This window comes from Rattus rattus, chromosome 7 (genome assembly GCF_011064425.1).
Source record: "Rattus rattus isolate New Zealand chromosome 7, Rrattus_CSIRO_v1, whole genome shotgun sequence".
In the NCBI taxonomy this organism is placed as follows: Eukaryota; Metazoa; Chordata; class Mammalia; order Rodentia; family Muridae; genus Rattus; species Rattus rattus.
The window spans coordinates 97,973,846-97,991,788 of NC_046160.1; the positions used below are offsets into that span (position 1 = coordinate 97,973,846).

The 17,943-nt window shown below is 42.1% G+C and overlaps 1 protein-coding gene across 3 annotated transcripts in view; it reads right to left on the minus strand.

Moving 5' to 3' along the window:
- The window catches only part of Numb (NUMB endocytic adaptor protein), a 123,129-nt gene that overhangs the window by 87,675 nt on the left and 17,511 nt on the right, over positions 1-17,943 (minus strand). The window lies entirely within an intron of this gene.

Consider the following 17,943-nt stretch of genomic DNA (forward strand, 5'->3'; position numbering starts at 1 on the left):
AGCACAAATTCTCATGTGGTGGAAACTGAGGGATAGGTTTACAACTTGGGTGATCTGGGTCTAGACTCAGTTGTCATTCTACTCTGCTATAAGAGCTCTGATACACCCCTAGGGGCAGTCCTGTCTTTAAAAGAGGAGATTAAATTAGTTAATTCTTGAAATCCAGTCCTAAACAGGTATCATGCATGACAAGACAGTGTGTATAAAGTTATCAACTGTGCTTAATATGAGATTGCCTTTCCTATTTTTTTGAGGTTAAATTCTTGTTTTATTATAGTATGATAACACAGTATTTGTTGTTGTTGTTTAATGTGTGACAGCATCAAAAACAGTTTCCATTGCTAGAATTATAGGCAGGAGATACCACACATAGGCACTGGGGAATATCCAGTCTGGACTTCATAGTAAGTTCTAAGCTAGCCTGAGCAACAGAGTGAGAAACTGTCTCAAAATATCAAAAAACCAAGTGTTGCTTGCCTATAATCCCAGCACAATGGAGATGGAGACAAGAGAATCAGGAATTCAAAGTTATCCTCAACTGCACAGTGAATTCAAAGCCAGCTTAGGCTATGAGACCTTATATCAAAATCAAAACAAAAAAGTTATGATTTCTATCTTTGAGTTCTATTGTTGTAATAAAATATCATGACCAAAAAGCAACTTGGGGAAGAAAGATTTAATATCATCTCCCAACCTGTAGTCCACCATCTGAGGAAGTCGGTAGGAGCCCAAGGCAGGAACCTAGAGACAGGAACTGAATGAAGCAAAGGCTATCAAGAGACACTACTGACTGGCTTGCTTCCCAGGTCTTGTGTAGCCTGATGTCTTATACCATGCAGGACAACTGGCCAGGGATGTCAAACCTGTAGTGGGCTAGACTCTCTCACATCAGTCTTTAATCATGAACATGCACTGTGCACAGGCTTGCCCACAGGCCAGTCTAGTGGAAAGATTGTCTCAACTGACGTTCCCTCTTCCCAAACAGCTCCGTCTTGTTTCTAGTAGCCACACACTAGCTAGTACAGAATCTGAAAGTAGAGTGCTTAGGGCTTCCACGTAGCAGTAATCTTCAGTGTGTAGTCTAATTAGCCACATATATCATATTGGAATCAAAATGTGCCTGTTTTATGAAGCAATACAAACTAGGTGGTGGCGGCACATACCTTTAATCCCAGCACTCTGGAGACAGAGGCAGGAGGATCTCTGTGAGTTCGAAACCAGCCTGGTCCACAGAGCTAGTTCTAGTAGAGCCAAGGGTACACAAACAAACCTGTCTCAAAACAAACAAACACACACAATACAAATTCACCATATTGATACAACAGAAGTGTTTCTGAATAAAAAGGTGGGTAGCAGCTAATGTTTACTGGGTACTAGTTGCCAATTTTCCCTAGGCAATTTCTATGAGTTAAGTTATTTAATCCTTAATGGCTCATAAAATGAGCTATTAACATTGTCGCTTTGTAACTAGCAAACCTGAGGTACAGCCAGTTTAGAAAGTTTCAAGGGCACAAAATTGCTAACTGGTGGGGCTAAGGTTTTTACTTTCTTCCCTTAGATGTCTATTTTTTTATTCCTAATAATAGAGAACAAAAAAGGGTATGAATTTGGGTGGGTGGTAAGGATCTGGGAAGTGTTGGGGGAGAACTGTAATCAATATATTCTATAAAAAAAAATCTATTTTCAATTTAAAAAATAGTTGTTTGATCCTAAAAAAATTAATAAGACAGATCAGGATACCTGACTCTAAAGTCCTTTTTAAAAAAAAAAAAAACAATTTTACTTATAAAATTTAGATTTTTACCAAAACTAGAAACATTTGCTACAAATACTTTTGCTAACAGAACATGAAGAGGTTTTATTGCTTAGGTCAAACATAACTATATAGTGCTGTGCTTGCCCTCAAAGACCTTTTAATGTGGCATTGCAACGCTAAACTGACACTAAGCAAGTCAATGGTAGAGTATTTCTTTGTCTAGCATGTACAAAGCCCTGGGTTCAACCCTCAGCTCTGCAAAATACTAACGCTAATAATGATGATGATGCTAGGTTCATTTGTAATTTTCTTTCTGTCTCTACCCCCACACCGTTTGGGGCACTGGGAATCTAGGGTCTACCATTGTGCTGTATCCCAGCGCTCTCTCTCTCTTACTAGCTTGTGTGTGAGATGGTACATAGGAACAGCTTATATGGCCTTAAAGGAAAAATGAGGGAAGGAGTTAAAAGCTGACCAGCATTCACAACTTGTTTTGCACAGCCATCTACTCTCGGATAATGATATTTATTAAAAAAATAAATAAATAACAGAATAACAACCGCTGAATTTCATTCCAATAGATGCACTACCAAAACAATTTCAGAGGTAATTTGCACATTAGTTTTAACCAACATTGTGTTTCAGCTCATTTTTCCATTGGCCTAATTCTTGAACAGATTGTAAAGTTTTTAATATTTTACTTTCAATTTTAACAATTACATTATCAAAGAGACTAAACAGCAGCAAAACACAGAGAAGTAACAATAGGTATAGCTGCTTTTCAGATATGTTAAACCATATTACTAGTGAAAACACCTGACATGTACTTGAGCAAACTTAACACCAAAAGTAGACATTTAGAGTGCTAGGATAAATCTCACATTCTTCCAGGACATTTTCCATCTCTCTGCTTCTGTAACAGCAAACTAAATGAAGCCTTTTTACTGTCTTGTGGCTATTGTCAACTATCCTAACACTAATCAAGGAGACAGAATTTATGAGTGAGAGCCAGACATGGTGAAACAAGCCTGAAATCCCAGAGTGCAGACAACCCGAGGACCAAAAGCTTGAGGCCAGCCTCACACTGAGGCTCTGTTTCAAAACACATACATGCTTACATGCATGCACATGCATACACATACAAATACACACATACACACACACATATGCATGAACTATTTGGCATTTTAGGATTAGAATAGGCTAGGTGTTACTTTTAAAAAATATGAAAATAGATTACTTCTAAAAATATTAAAAGGAAAAATATCTAAATCTCTAAAGTCTCAATTTAAAACACTATGTAATGGTTAGTTTTAATCAACTTGACACAATCTAGACTAATCACCTGGGAAGTAGTCTCAATGAGAACAATTTAGATTAGATTGGCCTGAGTTCATACCTATGAGGGATTTTTCTTAATTAAGTTAATAGACGTGGGAAGACCCACCTTGAATGTGGGTGGCAGCAAGTCATGGGCTAGGCCCCAGACTGAATGAAAAGGCGAGAGCCAGCTGAACCCTGCCAAGTACACACACATCCATTTCGCTCTATGCATGTACCTATATGTACACTCATGAACCCATATTCACACATACATACACAAAAATAAAACAAAGGATCTTTAGCTCAGATGACACAGACTTCACAATTCTTAACAAAAGGAAAGGAATAAAAGTAACTCTACAGGAGACAGTGACATCAGAGCACTTGTCCAATGTTGTGGATAGCTGTTTGTATTATCTGCCCCAACGAGGAATAGATCACACACTCAGGTGAGGTCAGGTGAAATCTTAATTGGTCAGATAAGGCTACAGCCCGTGATTGGGCAGTGGAGGGAAAAGGTGGAGCAGAAAGTTTTGGAGAGGGGAAGGAGGAAGAAGGTGGTCAGACAAGAGGGACGACAGAGGGAGAGAAAGGTGAAGGTGAAGCAGATGAAGATGGTGCAGACCCACATGGCCTGGGGGAGCCTCAGTAGCTAGGGATTACGCAGCTGGGCAGTAGAATAGTGAAGTGGAATATTTGTCTAATCTAAGTGTGCAGCTTATAACTATATTATTGAGTTGTGTATTCTTTGCACAGGCATTTTGGTTGGAGATTTACCATTATAAATCTGGTTTGTATACTCTAAGTCTCTTGTTTTCATTTCACAGGGCTAAGGGGATCTGAGTGTGCGGTAACTGGCTTTCTGCAGGCCAAGTCACAGGGGTGGATGGCCTAAGAAATACAAGCAAGCCACTCCAGGCATTTCAGGAAAGACTGGTTCTGTCAGCTTAGCAAGCAGAGACTTAAGAGTGCTTGGGTGCAAGTTTTTGACCAGAGTGGCTTGGCAGCAGGCTGGCAGTGGAAACCAGGGCAAGATGGCCGCTTGGGGTTGGCCATGTGGGTAGGCAAAACCACCGAGGCCAGTGAATGGCCAGATTTAGCATGGGTTTTGATTTGAAAACTACACACAACAGTCCACCACCAGTGAAAGTGGAGAGGGAGGGAGGAAGGAGAAGAAGATTATACATAATCAAGAGACTTGGGCTAGAAAAGGACAAAGCAACTAATACCACAGAAATACCAATCAAAATACCCACTTCAATAGCCTTTAATTAAGACAAATAATACAAAACATTAGAGCAAATTAACCCATCGACCACATCCTATATACCTAAAATTAACCAAAAAAGAGGAAATAAGAGATCTAATATTTAGATATCCATAAAAAGCAATCTAACTTAGTATAAGTACAACACTTTTATATTTAAAAAATGAGTAAATAACTGAGGCTAGGATAAACCACATTTGCTAAGAGTGCTTGCCTAGCACTTTCTGGTGTGTACATGAGTTGTAGAGGTACAGTGGCATACACCTTTAATCACAGCACTACAGAGGCAAAGGGAGGTGAGTCACTGTAAGTTAGAGGACAACTTGATCTACTGATCGAATTCCAGGATAGCCAGGGCTACACAGAGAAACCCCATCTTGAAAAAACAAAGCAAAACAAACAAGCAAAGGTAAAGACTGAGAATCAGAAGTTCGAGGTCACCCTTCACTTCACAGTTAAGTTAGAGCTCACTCTGGAATACATGAGACCCAGCTTCAAAAAGTTCAAACAACAGGGGCTCCCACGATGGCTCAGCAAGTAAAGGTGTTTGTCGCCAAGCTGGCAATCTGAGTTTGATCCCCCAGAATCTAGATGGTGGAAGGAGAGAAGCAACTCTGGCAAAGTGTCCTCTGACTTCCACAAGTGCACCCAACACTGAGGAAGGAAGACTGTGAATTTGAAGACAATCTGAGCTACAACTAAGAACATGCCTCAAAAGGAGGAACTGGGTAAGCATAAGTACAAGAGTTTGATCCCCAGAACCCAGGTTAAAACAAACAACAAATTGGGCATGGTGCCCTACGCTTGTAATCCCAGTACTGGGGAGGAGTCTCAGGAAGATGGAAGATCACTGGAGTTCTCTGGCCAGCTAGCCTATGGTATATGACTGAGGAATGCCAACCAAACCCAAACACACACACACACACACACACACACACACACACACACACACACACACACACCATGGAAACAATGCTATCTCACCCCTTGCATCCTCAAAGAATGGTGTGACTGATATAACCCTAACTATTTAGGGCACCTCAGAAATTTACTTCATGAGATAGAGAGATATTTAATAACTAAATCTAAATATACAGTCCCAGCGCAAACTCCACTGAGCCCAAAACCTCTAAGTTTCTAGGCACGGGGAGCAGTGCTCCAGCTTAGTGAGGCATGCATTCTCTGAGATGCTGCTCACTAACAACCTGAAAGAAAGGAATGGCAGCTCAACATTCCCTCTTCAAAGAATATCAGGACATCTCTTCAACTAAGAAAATAAACTGTGATATCTTTAAGTCACAATAAGCTTTAAGGAGAAGTCATGGAAGAAGAAATGGAAAAAAATGACTACATTCCACACGCATGGATGAATAATGATTTATAATTTCTTTTAACTCTATAAGAAATCAGTCAAAAATATTTATAATCCAACATAGTGCAGTAGTGTACACCTGTGATCCCAGCATTTCAGAAGGCAAAGGGCAAGGTCACCAGCCTAAGAACAGCCTAGTACTATGTAGAAAAATTAATCTCAAAAAAAATTTTTTTTAAATTCACTGTAGATCGAAATGTAAATAAGAAATACTCAAGTTAATAAAAAAAATACAAGAAAAAGAAAATTCACTGTAGAGGGCTGGAAAGATGGCTCAGTTGTTAAGAGCACTAGTTGTTCTTCCAGAGGCCTGAGTTCAATTCCCAGTAACCACATAGTAGCTTAGAACCATCTGTAATGGGATCCAATGCCCTCTAAAAAATTTAGAAAAAAAAGAAAGAAAGAAAAGAAAAAAAGAAAAAATTCACTGTAGAAAAAAATATCTTGTCCGTGTGTACCTGAAGACGTAAGAAAAATATGTAATAACAGTCTTTTAAAAAATCCATGGGGTTGGGGATTTAGCTCAGTGGTAGAGCGCTTGCCTAGGAAGCGCAAGGCCCTGGGTTCGGTCCCCAGCTCCGGGAAAAAAAAAAAAAAAAAAAAAAAAGAACCAAAAAATAAATAAATAAATAAATCCATGTTTAGGAGAATGAATTGAAATAGTTAGACAATGTACTTCTCTGAAAAAAATGAACTAGTTACATATCAGTATAGACTAAAAAAAAAATTTTTTTTGAGAAAAGATCTCACATAGCCCAGCTGGCCTCCAGTTTACCATGTAGCCAAAGATGACCTTAAACTCTTGAGCCTCCTGCCTCTTGTTGAGTGCTGTGATTATAGGTAGTTTATACAGTTAGGGACTGAGCCCAGGGTTTCAAGCATCCCAGGCAAGCACCCTCCCAAAGAAGCTACACCTCCAGCAGCCAATACAGACTCTTGAAAACACAATATTGATTACAACAAAGCAATGTAAGTATGCATGCATGTACGCATGCATGCAAGTATATGGCAGGGCCACCTCTATGTAAACACCAGGGTCCAGCAACTGCAAAAGCATCCCTTCAGGAGGACCTAATTGAGGACTGCCTGAGAGACCAAGGATTCCTGACACAGTCAATGCCAGACAATGGGAAGTGCTGTTTAGAAGAGATGCTTTCTTAGGACGAATGGATCGAATGAAGCATGGGTGGAGGGTATTAAAGGAGCTTGTAGCAGCATTCAGACGAGCTTGCTGTGCTTTTTCTCACCTGCTTCTGGAGTCTGTGCCATTGACTCTGTACTACCTCACTTCCAACCCACAAGTGCACGTGGAGTCAGGCAGTGCATGGGCGCCCAACGTAGACAGACTACATCATTTTTTTGTGGCTGCTTGTGAATCTCCTTTTCAGGAGGCTCATTCTTTGCCTGTTGCTTCAAGGACTGTGCTCATGGTTCGACAAGATAAGCTCTTCTCCTTACGGTGCTGCTATTGTGCCCCTTTCAGTCGCTTCTTCGTGAGTTGATTCCTTAGTGTTTTATGTTGTGGGTCCTGAGAAAGTGAGTGCACAGACCTCATTTCTGTCTTCTTTGTCTTTTTTGTTGTTCATTCCAGTGACCATCACACTTTCACTTTTGGTCTCGGTGTGAGGTTGAGCTTGCAGCGGCCATCTTTTCTTTCTTTGTCTTTGGGCGAGTGGGCTGAAGTGAGCATACAGCGGACATATTTTCTGTCTTCTTTGTCCACTCATTTTCACTTTTGGTTTGGATTCAACCCAGTAACTGACATAGGGGCTGGTCTCCACGGTAGTGGTACCAGGGATTGGCTCCCGAGTTCCTTTTCCATCCCAGAGACACTATGCAGGCATAAGGCCTTTGAACTACACCTGAGGGAGACCCCTGCTTAGTACGTGACTTTCCATCACCTCCCCTGTCATATTTGTCATATCTGTTCCTCATTTGTACTCGTTGTTATGGGTTCCCTCCCCTCCACCATCAAGGAAACCCAGATTAGGGCACTGAAACCCTTCTGGTTACTCATGGTTAAAGTTAAGACTCAAGGTTAAGACTCACAATCTGGACCAATTTGGGGAGGAAGCTGCTATTTCGGCCCCTGGATATCACCAGAGAAAATACAGGACCCTGACCTCTGGATGCATGTTCTCTTCCTTGCCCGAAAGCAAGGGGTACAGTTTGGAATTACCCCTCCCTTGTTCTTTGTCCCTATCCTCCTTGCAGTCGCCAGTCTTAAGAATTCTTCCCCAGAGGGAGTGGTGGCTGCCCCTAATGAACACTGCCAGGCTAATATTCACCTTCCCATTACTGACCCTGGCCCACTTTCTCAGGTTGATCTGAGCGATGAGGATGAGGGCAGCTCTGCTCCAGCCCTCTGGCTGTCAGGCTCCAAGGTGTCCTCTAGTGCTGCTGTCCCAGGTCCCTCACTTACTAGCCCTTCCACTCCTGCCTCATCAGAGGTACCCCTCACCTTACCCCTGGCGTGATTCAGGGGGACTTTGCATTCCTGTGGTCACCCCTGTGGTGGTCACTTCTACAATGCTCAACCCTCATGCTTCCCTTGTCAATCTTGGCCCTGATGCAGGGACTAGGCCCTGTATTCCCACTCCTCTAGCAGACTTGGCACTAATCAGAAAAGCTGCCAACAATTCTGGCCCAGATTCCCTTTATTTTGACCAAGTACCGAAGCAATGGGCCATGCACCTCCAGATCTATTACGGTTGATATAATCTCTTTAAGGTAGTGCTTGACCCTGCTGTGTTTCTTAATTAGAGGTCTGCATATCATAGCTTGGCTGAGAATCAGACTGGGATTAACCTGGACTATAACCTTAATGTTACTTTTGACATGTTTACTAGCCATGGGGCATACATTAATACTGTCACTCAGGCCACTATTGGGCTCTATGCTTACCTAACCAGGTTGCTGATCTAGCCTTTAAGGCCAGTAAGGCCTATACTCCTCAGTTAGGCCCAAGACCAGATGCGCTCATAGTAACAAAAGTCTCCATTGGGCTAAGGATTGTCATTCTCAAAAGCAGGAAGACAATTTAAACTCCAAAAGGGGGGACCCCTCAGCCCACCAGTTAAGAGGGACCACTGCTCAGTCAGGAGTCTTTTGGACTTTGCATGTGTTTCCTTAACTCCCTAATGATGACTGTACATTTAGACAGTAGACCTGTTACAGGGTTGATGATGGCTGTACATTTAGACAGTATACCCATTACAGGGTTGATGATGGCTGTACATTTAGACAGTATACCCGTTAATGGGTTGGTTCACACAGGGGCAGCTGTCACTATAATAACAAAAAATGAATCATTGAGGTTCCCTACTGGAGATTTCAGCCTGGTCCCTCCATTACAGGATTTGGAGATCAACAGGCCACAAAAATAACTACCCAAGCTGTCTAATGGCAGGATTTGGAATGCAATTGGGATCTTTTATATTGTTGTGGCTGGTGTTCCCCACAACTTTGGGGGAGAGATATATATTCTGGAAGACATGGGTGCTGTCTGTAGTGCATTTTTTTATGACGTTATGCAACATGACCAAGTAGACCACATGGGTCACAAAGTAGGAAATCACCCCCAATTTTAATGGCCATTGGCCACCCAGTGCCAATTGGCATCAAGGTACCTGACCCTATATCATTGGCCTGGCTGTCTAAAGCTGATATCTGGGTAGACCAATGGCCCATCTTGGAACTAAGCTTTCTGCTCTCAAGGAACTGGTCTTGGAACAATTAGCTTTGTCATTTGGAATCCTCAACCAGCAGACACAATACTCCCATTTTTGTTATTAAAAAGAAGTCAGGGAAAATACAGGCTTCTACAGGATCTGAGAGCCATTAATGAACACATGGAAAAAATGAGGACTACTCAAGTGGGATTGCCTCATCCTAGTGCTGTCCCATTTGATGGTCCTAGATACAGGATTGCTCTTTCCACATCCCTCTGGCTCCCCAGGATAGATGCTATTTTGCTTTCACAATATGGAAGCCTAATATGAATAAACCAGCTAAAAGATATCAGTAGACAGTCCTGCCTGCCTCAGGGCATGAAAAAATAACCCAACTATGTCAGTTATATGTGGCTGAAGCCATACAGGGAGTCCCCAGGGATGTCCTTGTAACCCATTACATGGGTTACATATCATGCTTGCATACCCTAGCTGCCCGATCTTGAAAAGGTGTCCTCTCAATTGCTGCATAACTTGAAAAACCTCAACTTGAAGGTTGCTCCCAAAAAGTTTCAGAGTCCCCCATATACCTTCCTGGGCTTTCCTACTTCTGACAAGACTAAACCCCTGGCTTTCTCCATCATGGTAAAAGAATCCTCTCTTTTGGAACTACAACAGTTGTGTGGCTCAAACCTTTCCTGCCTATTCTAGGTCAGATGAGGCCCCTCTTGGAGGGGCCTAGTAGCCCATCTGAGGCTAGCAACCTACTACAGGAAAAGTCATGGCGCTCCTTTCTCTATCAACTCTGGAAAGGCATGATCCAGGGAAACCCCTCCTGGCCATAATTCTGTGGTCCCTTGATGAGGTCCTAGGAGTGTCATGACAGAATGGGACCCTCATGTGGTTGCACCAGGCCCACTCTAATTTACTTAAGGTTACCTCAAAGTTTGATATTGCCTTCTGCCTAGCCCTCAAGGCAAGAGGCTTAGCAAGGAGAACTTATAACAAGGAACTAGCCTAAATTTACCATTCTCCTTACAATATTCTCAATCATTATGGGCAAATTCCATCAGCTTTCAAGAAACAGTAGCGGGATTTACAGGTTTGTTGGATAATCATATACCACTAGACCTTCCTATCCTCATGGGGGATCATTCACTCTTTTGTGATACCCTATAATCCTCAAGGCCAATCTATCAAAGAGGGAGCACTTGCTCAGGTCACCTCCCCTGAATCCAAGAGATCTACACCTGGCCTTGGTGGAGGTCCTGTTCCATGGGAACTTACTGCTTTGTCCCAGTTGCCAATTACAGTTAGACCCCATAGCATACCTAGCTCTCGCCCCATTCCCAAGGGAACCATGGCCTTTTCTGATGCTAATAACACCAGATATGGGGTTTTTATCCAAAGATGAGAGGAAAAGGACACAACTCATATTCTCCCTAATCCTGGCTCAGTGCAACTGGGTGAATTATTTGGACTCCTGAAAATGTTTGAATGTTGCCAACAGGAGCCAGTTAATATTTTCTCAGATAGCTAATATGCAGTACAAACTGTTCATATCCTGTCCTTCTCCGATAATAAAGAGCAAAACAGCCCTATACATGCCTGCATGCGATCTATCCAGGGGGTTCTTGTGAATAGGGCACATCCCTCGTTCACCTCAGACATAAGATTGCATTCTAAATTGCCTGGCGTTATTTGCAGAAGAAAATGAGAGAACTGATGCCCTGATTAGGGCTGTAGACAAGGAATTGCTAGAACAAGCCAGAATGTTACACCAGCAATGTTTCACCTTTCTCCTCAGAATTTACATAAGCTCTTGCCCGAATTGCCTATGTCGAAATGTAAACATATTGCAAAGTCCTGTGCAACATGCACACCTCTTGCACCATTGGGGACCCTTGGCAGATCAGGAGTTAACCCTAGAAGTCTATTCCCCAATGCAATCTGGCCAATGGATGTCACTCGGTACCCAGCCTTTAATAATCTTAGGTAGGTACATGTTGTGGTGGATACTTGCTCAGCCTTATTCATCTCAGCAGTTCAGTGCCTTCCTATCCTCATGGGGGATCATTCACTCTTTTGTGATACCTTATAATCCTCAAGGCCAATCTATCATAGAAGGAGCACTTGTTCAGGTCACCTCCCCTGAATCCATGAGATCTACACCTAGTCTTGGTAGAGGTCCTATTCCATGGGAACTTTCTCTCCTTTGATGAGAAAGGGCTAAGCCCTGCTTAGAAACATGGGTCATTTTTGCTGAGAGATACTCCTTTCCTGTCCTTAGATGGAGGGACTCAATAAACTCAATGGCAATTGCTTTTTTTCCTCAATGGGACATATTTTTGCCTATATAAACTGGTCAGCCTGTTCTTTTCTCTTCCAATGTGAAATGTGGACCAGGGCATGCTGGGCATGGAACCCCAGTGAATGTGATCATTGTCTATTGGCAGCCATATTGGCTGGAAAGCCACACCAGTCTGTGTCTGACCTCCCTTTTTCTTTCTGATCACCAATACCTCTCTCCATTGTCAGAGGCAGCCTTAACTTCTTTAATGAGAAATGTCTCCTGATTGCCTGCTGGCTGGGGTATTGAACAGCAGCTGTCCTGATGAGGGAACTAGCCGCCATTTAGATGCCTGTGGTAAATACCATTCACTTTCATGCCAACAGTCTGATGACACCTATATTGGGGAAAGAAAGATTCTAGTATTACAGCTGCCATCATTGCAGTCATCATTCATCATTATAGACATTGCCAGGACAACAACAGCTGCTGTTGCCTTGACCCAGACAGTCACGCTGGTGGAGACAGTCAATGCTGTAGTCTGTAAGTCAACTGAGGTGCTACAGGCATAGGAGGTGCTAAATCAACATCTTTATCAATCCATCCACATTTTATAACAACGGATCACTGGCAGAAGAGTTAGGGACATGTCTCTATTGGTATGCAGCCCCAGATTTCACTTGACCCACCTAAGTCCTAACCAGATACATAACCCCACTGAAGCCCAACAACAGTTGGCTCAATATCTTGAAGTTACTTGGTCAGACAAATTCCTTAACTATGCTGTGCTGTTAAGGGAGAGAGTAGCCAACATCAATGAGACCAGGTTATCTGTACTCTCCCTAGATGTGAGAATTTGGGACAAAATTAAGAGGCTATTTGACCCCTCATGGATAACCACTTATGCTATGATGGGAGGAATTGTCATACTAATAATTATTTTGTTTAAATGTCTCACACAGCATATCTCCAGGCAGCATTCCATAAATAAGGAGACCCTCCAGGTGCTGATGGCTCTCAAAAACCCCAACTGTGCCCCCCTAAGGAAATGATCAAAGCACAGATGGCAGAGATCTGTCAGACCACCAGGTAGGCTGTTCCTCATCTCTTCCTTGTGTGACAAGCTCCAGAGTGCTATCTCTTTGAGGGTTGGTAGTCAATGATCAGTAAGATCCTTGAAGACAGGACAACCTAAAACAGGCACAGTCCAGTATACTGGAAATCCTCTAAGGTGGGGTCAACAATGTCAAGCAATGGCACCCTGACTCCCACTAGGCAGTCAAAGTCTAAAAACAAAAGAGTGGAAATGTAGCAGGAACAGCAGGGCCACCTCTATGTAAACGCTGAGGGCTGGGCAGCTGCAAAAGGATCTCCTGCAGGAGGACCTAAGGAGGGCTGCCTGAGAGACCAAGGATTGCTGACACAGACAATGAAGAGATGCAGTCTTGGAAGCATGGGTGGAGGGTACTAAAGGAGCTTGTAGCAGCATTCAGAGGAGCTTGTTGCTGTGGCTTTTCTCACCTGCTCCTAGAGTCTGAGCCTTGATTCTGCACCACCTCACCTCCAACCCCTAAGGGTAGGTAGGGTCAGCAGTGAGTAGTCCCAGGCACAGGCAGCCATGGTACAATTTTTTTTTCTTTTTTTTTTTTTCTCGGAGCTGGGGACCGAACCCAGGGCCTTGTGCTTGCTAGGCAAGCGCTCTACCACTGGGCTAAATCCCCAACCCCTCATGGTACAATTTTTAAAACAGCAAAACTAAAAGCTAGAGAAATGGCTCAGTATTTAAAAGTATGAGCTGCTCTTGCAGAGGGCTTAAATCTAGTTCCCAGCACCAACATCACCAGGGCACACAACCATCTGTAACTCCAGCTCCAAGGTATTCCAACACCTCCTTCTGGCCTCCACAGTCACCTATACTTAAGTACACAGACACACAGACACAGACACAGACACAGACACACACACACACACACACACACACACAATCTTGTTTTTTTTTTAAACTACAAAATTAAAAAATACAATTCTGAAGGAAAAGGGGTTGATGAACAAAAATCAAAACAACTGAAGGCCCCAAAGGGAATAGGAACTCCACAGGAAACCAACAGAGTCAACTAACCTGGACCCTTGGGAGTTCTCAGAGACTGAGCCACCAACCAAAGAGAATACACAGGCTGGACCACAGCCCCTGGCACATACATAGCAAATGTGCAGCTCAGTCTCCCAACAACTAGAGCAGAGGCTGCACCTAAAGCTATTGACTGTCTGTGGAATCCATTCCCCAACTGGGCTGCCTTATCTGGCCTCCATGGGAGAGAATGCACCTAACCCTGCAGAGACTTGATGTGCCAAGGTGTGGGGGATACCCAGGGGTGGCCCTCACCCTCTCAGAGAAGAAGGGGTGGGAATAGGGGAAGGGACTCTGGGGGGGGGGGGAATGACAGTGATACAGATGTAAATTTAATAAATAAATAATGGAAAATTAAAACACAATTCTGAATAGTTTTACTTATAGTGTTAAGTTGAATGGAAATCAGGAGAAATATACCAACTTTACTGGCACTGTCATTTCTTAAATTGGGCAACAGACAGACTCATAAAGAGTACAGTTTTGGGCTGGAGAGACGGCTCAGTGGTTAAGAGCACTGACTGGTCTTCCAGAGGTCCTGAGTTCAAATCCCAGCAACCACATGGTGCCTCACACCCATCAAATGCCCTCTTCTACAGTCCCACAGAGCTACAGTGTACTTATATATAATAAATAAATCTTTTTAAAAAAGTACAGTATATGCATCATTACTTATGTACTATTTTGTCAATATAGTAAACACTTTATAATATAACAAGAAGGAAAAAGGAAAGGAAAGGGGAGGAGGAAAATAGACAGGTGATTATTAATAACAGAGGATCTTATTTCTTTTCAAAATGTAACCTGGACTGTACTATGACTATGAAAACACGGTTTAATACATTTGTTCTACCAAGGGCATAAAGCAGAAACACTACACAAGCGGAAAATCTGCCTTCATTTTGTTCTTTTAGTTTTACTTATTTATTTATTCATTTATTTTGGATTTTCAAGACAAGGTTTCTCTGTGTAGCCCTGACTGTCCTGGAACTTGCTCCGTAGACCATGCTGGCTTCACTCATGGATCTGCCTGCCTCTGTCTCCTGAGTGCTGGGATTAAAGGCATGTGCCACCACCACCTGGCTAAAGTTTTACTTTTATGAGTATTGTGTATAACCATGTGGAGGTATGTACATGTTGAGTACAAGTGCCCACAGAGGGATCCTGTGCAAGACTACTGAGCCATCTCTCCAGCCTCCTGCCCTCAAATTTTAAAGATTAACAAAAGGTACAATGGCATGCACCTTTGGTCTCCAGGTGCTATGGTGGCTGTAGAGGAGGACCGAAGATCATGAATTTGGGAAGAAAGCATGGTGAGATTTTACTGCAAAACAATGAAAAATTAATATAATGCCTAATATCATATAAGACAAAAAAAGAAAAGTAATCACTTGAATTTAATATGTAAGTACTCAGGGATAAACACAGTGTTTGTATCAAGGAAATAACACTTGTACGTTTATATCAAATTGCCATGAATATGATAGCTAAAGTTGCAGAGTGAGACAAATGAGGTGAATGGGACAATCAGAGCAGGCCACTGAGAGTAAGATTTCCTAAGAAGCAAACAACTCTTCTAAAGCCCTCAACAAAACAAAGTACAGTTTCTCTTTTTTACTCAGTAGCTGCTTTCTCAGGAAATTCAGTCTTACTAAAACCAAGTTTAAAAATTCCTTTGTGTTTAAATATAAAACAAAATGGATATACCGATCGAGTGAGTATGAACAGGTTTTTCACCTACAGAAAGGTCTGTAGGAATGTTTGAAAGAAACCACACATGGTTGCATCATACTTGGGGTTTTGGTATCTGGGGTTTCTGGTTGCTTCCTGCTCACTGAATACTATGGCTATACCATAATACCAATACTATCCCAATCCTTACAGCAGCAAGAGACATACCCTCGAAGGTCACAGGCAGCAATGCTGTTCCCATTACAAATTAGGCCCAGGCCAACATCTAATCCTATCACTTGGGCAATAGAGGCAGGAAGATCATGAGTCAAGGCCTGCACTGACACTGAAAAGATCCCGTCAAAATAATAACTACAACAAAAACTAAACTATAAAATAAAACAACACTAAAGGCCTTGGAGAATCTGAGGTCTATGTTTGATTTCAAGACACCCTGAACTTAAATGTGATAATAAAAAGCCTTACCAATTTTTAACTTTGGCAAGGATAAATTCTTTTTTTTTAATAATTTTTTTTAAGATTTATTCATTTATTATATATAAGTACACTGTAACTGTCTTCAGATACACCAGAAGAGGGCATCGGATCTCTTTACAGATGGTTGTGAACCACCATGTGGTTGCTGGGAATTGAACTCATGACCTCTGGAAGAGTAGTCGGGTGCTCTTAACTGCTGAGCCATCTCTCCAGCCCAAGGATAAATTCTTATACAGTGAAAAAAGATATGATGAGGGTAGATAAAAACTTAAGGATATCCACCCTCAGTGAGAACAATCTATGGGGAGGGGAGATGACTCACCGGGCACAGTGCTTGTAATGCCAGCATGGGGAACTGAGTTTGGATCACTACCATGCACGCTGTAAAAAGCTAGAGTGGAGGGAAAATGGGGACACAGAAAGATGGCTTCACAGGTAAGAACACTTGCTGCCAAATGTTAACACCCTGGTCCCAAATGGGACCAACATGGAAGAAAGCAAGAACTGGCTCTCTTATGCTGTCCTCTGCCCTCCATATATACCGGCACCAACACCCACACCCAAAATAAATAACGGTTAAGAAAAACAATAAAAGCACTAGAAATCCTGGAGAACATGGATAAAGCTTCCAAATCAAAGTGTGTGTGTGTTGGGGTGGGGGTGGGGGGGAATCCAGCCACCTACTAGCTCTCAAGCCATCAATCTCTCTGGGAAAGGAAATCTAAGGACGGTTTTAGAATCGGGGTTCAGCGGCAACTATAAAAATGTTACACAACCAGAGCCCCAGAGAACAATGAAATCTGAATCTCAAAACCAGAAGACCTGAGGCTGCCGCTGTATTCTGAAGGACACTGCATTCGCTATTCCCTGACTGTAAGATGATTGAAGCTCTGTCACCTTCCTCGGTATTTACGAAAATCCTCATCACTTATGATAACTGCAAAGAACCCAGCAAACTCAAATCCCTTCGATCCTGTCACTAAACCTCTTTAAATACAATAAAATTAAAAATACATGTTTAATGGAAGTACGTGATAACTTATAGTATAAACATCCAAATTGCACTCAGCTAAATAAGTATCTTAATTTGTTGGCTATAAGCAAACTCAAGTGCCATGAGATCTCTGCTATTTGCCCTCCTATCATCCAGACACAGGGCCTTCCTACTTCTAGGAAGGGAGTGGTTTCTACTTTTAGGATGACACAATTGAAAGGTTCTAAAAGGAAATTAAAACAGTCTCCACAGAGAATAACTAGAAATCAGAGTTCTAAGTGTATGCATTAAGTCAAATCAATACCAAATTACTATTCCATAATTTACAATCTGTTTCTGCCACTAATTAGCCATTCAATTTTAGATAATCCAACCAGGTCTGGGCTCTAAACCTAGAAATAAGAATAGAGTCAAGGTCTCTTAGTCTCTTGTAACACTGGACTATCTTTAAAAACAAAACAAAACAAAACAAAACCAGGCTCTCACCATATAGTTCTGGCTGACCTTGAACTCAAGGTCATCTGCACCTATGTGCCTCTGCCACCTCTGTCTGCTGGAATTAATGGCATGCACCACCATATGTACACTGTAATTCCTCTTTAAAGGCATGCTATGAAGTCAGCTAGGCATAAAGATATGTAACATTTGCATAATGTTCTCAAGAACATCAAAGATTTTTTCCAGTGCTAATAATGCCTATATACCACATTCTCCTCCCCAAGTGATAATAAGCTGAAGCTAAAACACTGTTTGTGATGTATTTCTGCAAAATTGTTGAAATAAGTTGGGTTTTCTTTTTGTTTTGTTTTTTTTTACGTTTGAGACACTGTCTCTATGCAACCCTGACTGGCCTGGAAGTCATTATGCAGCCCAAATTGACCTTGAACTTTAGAGAGTCTTTGCCTCCCAAACGTTGAAATTACAGATGTATGCCAACATGTCTGGCTCCAAATATTTTTAAATATTTTATATA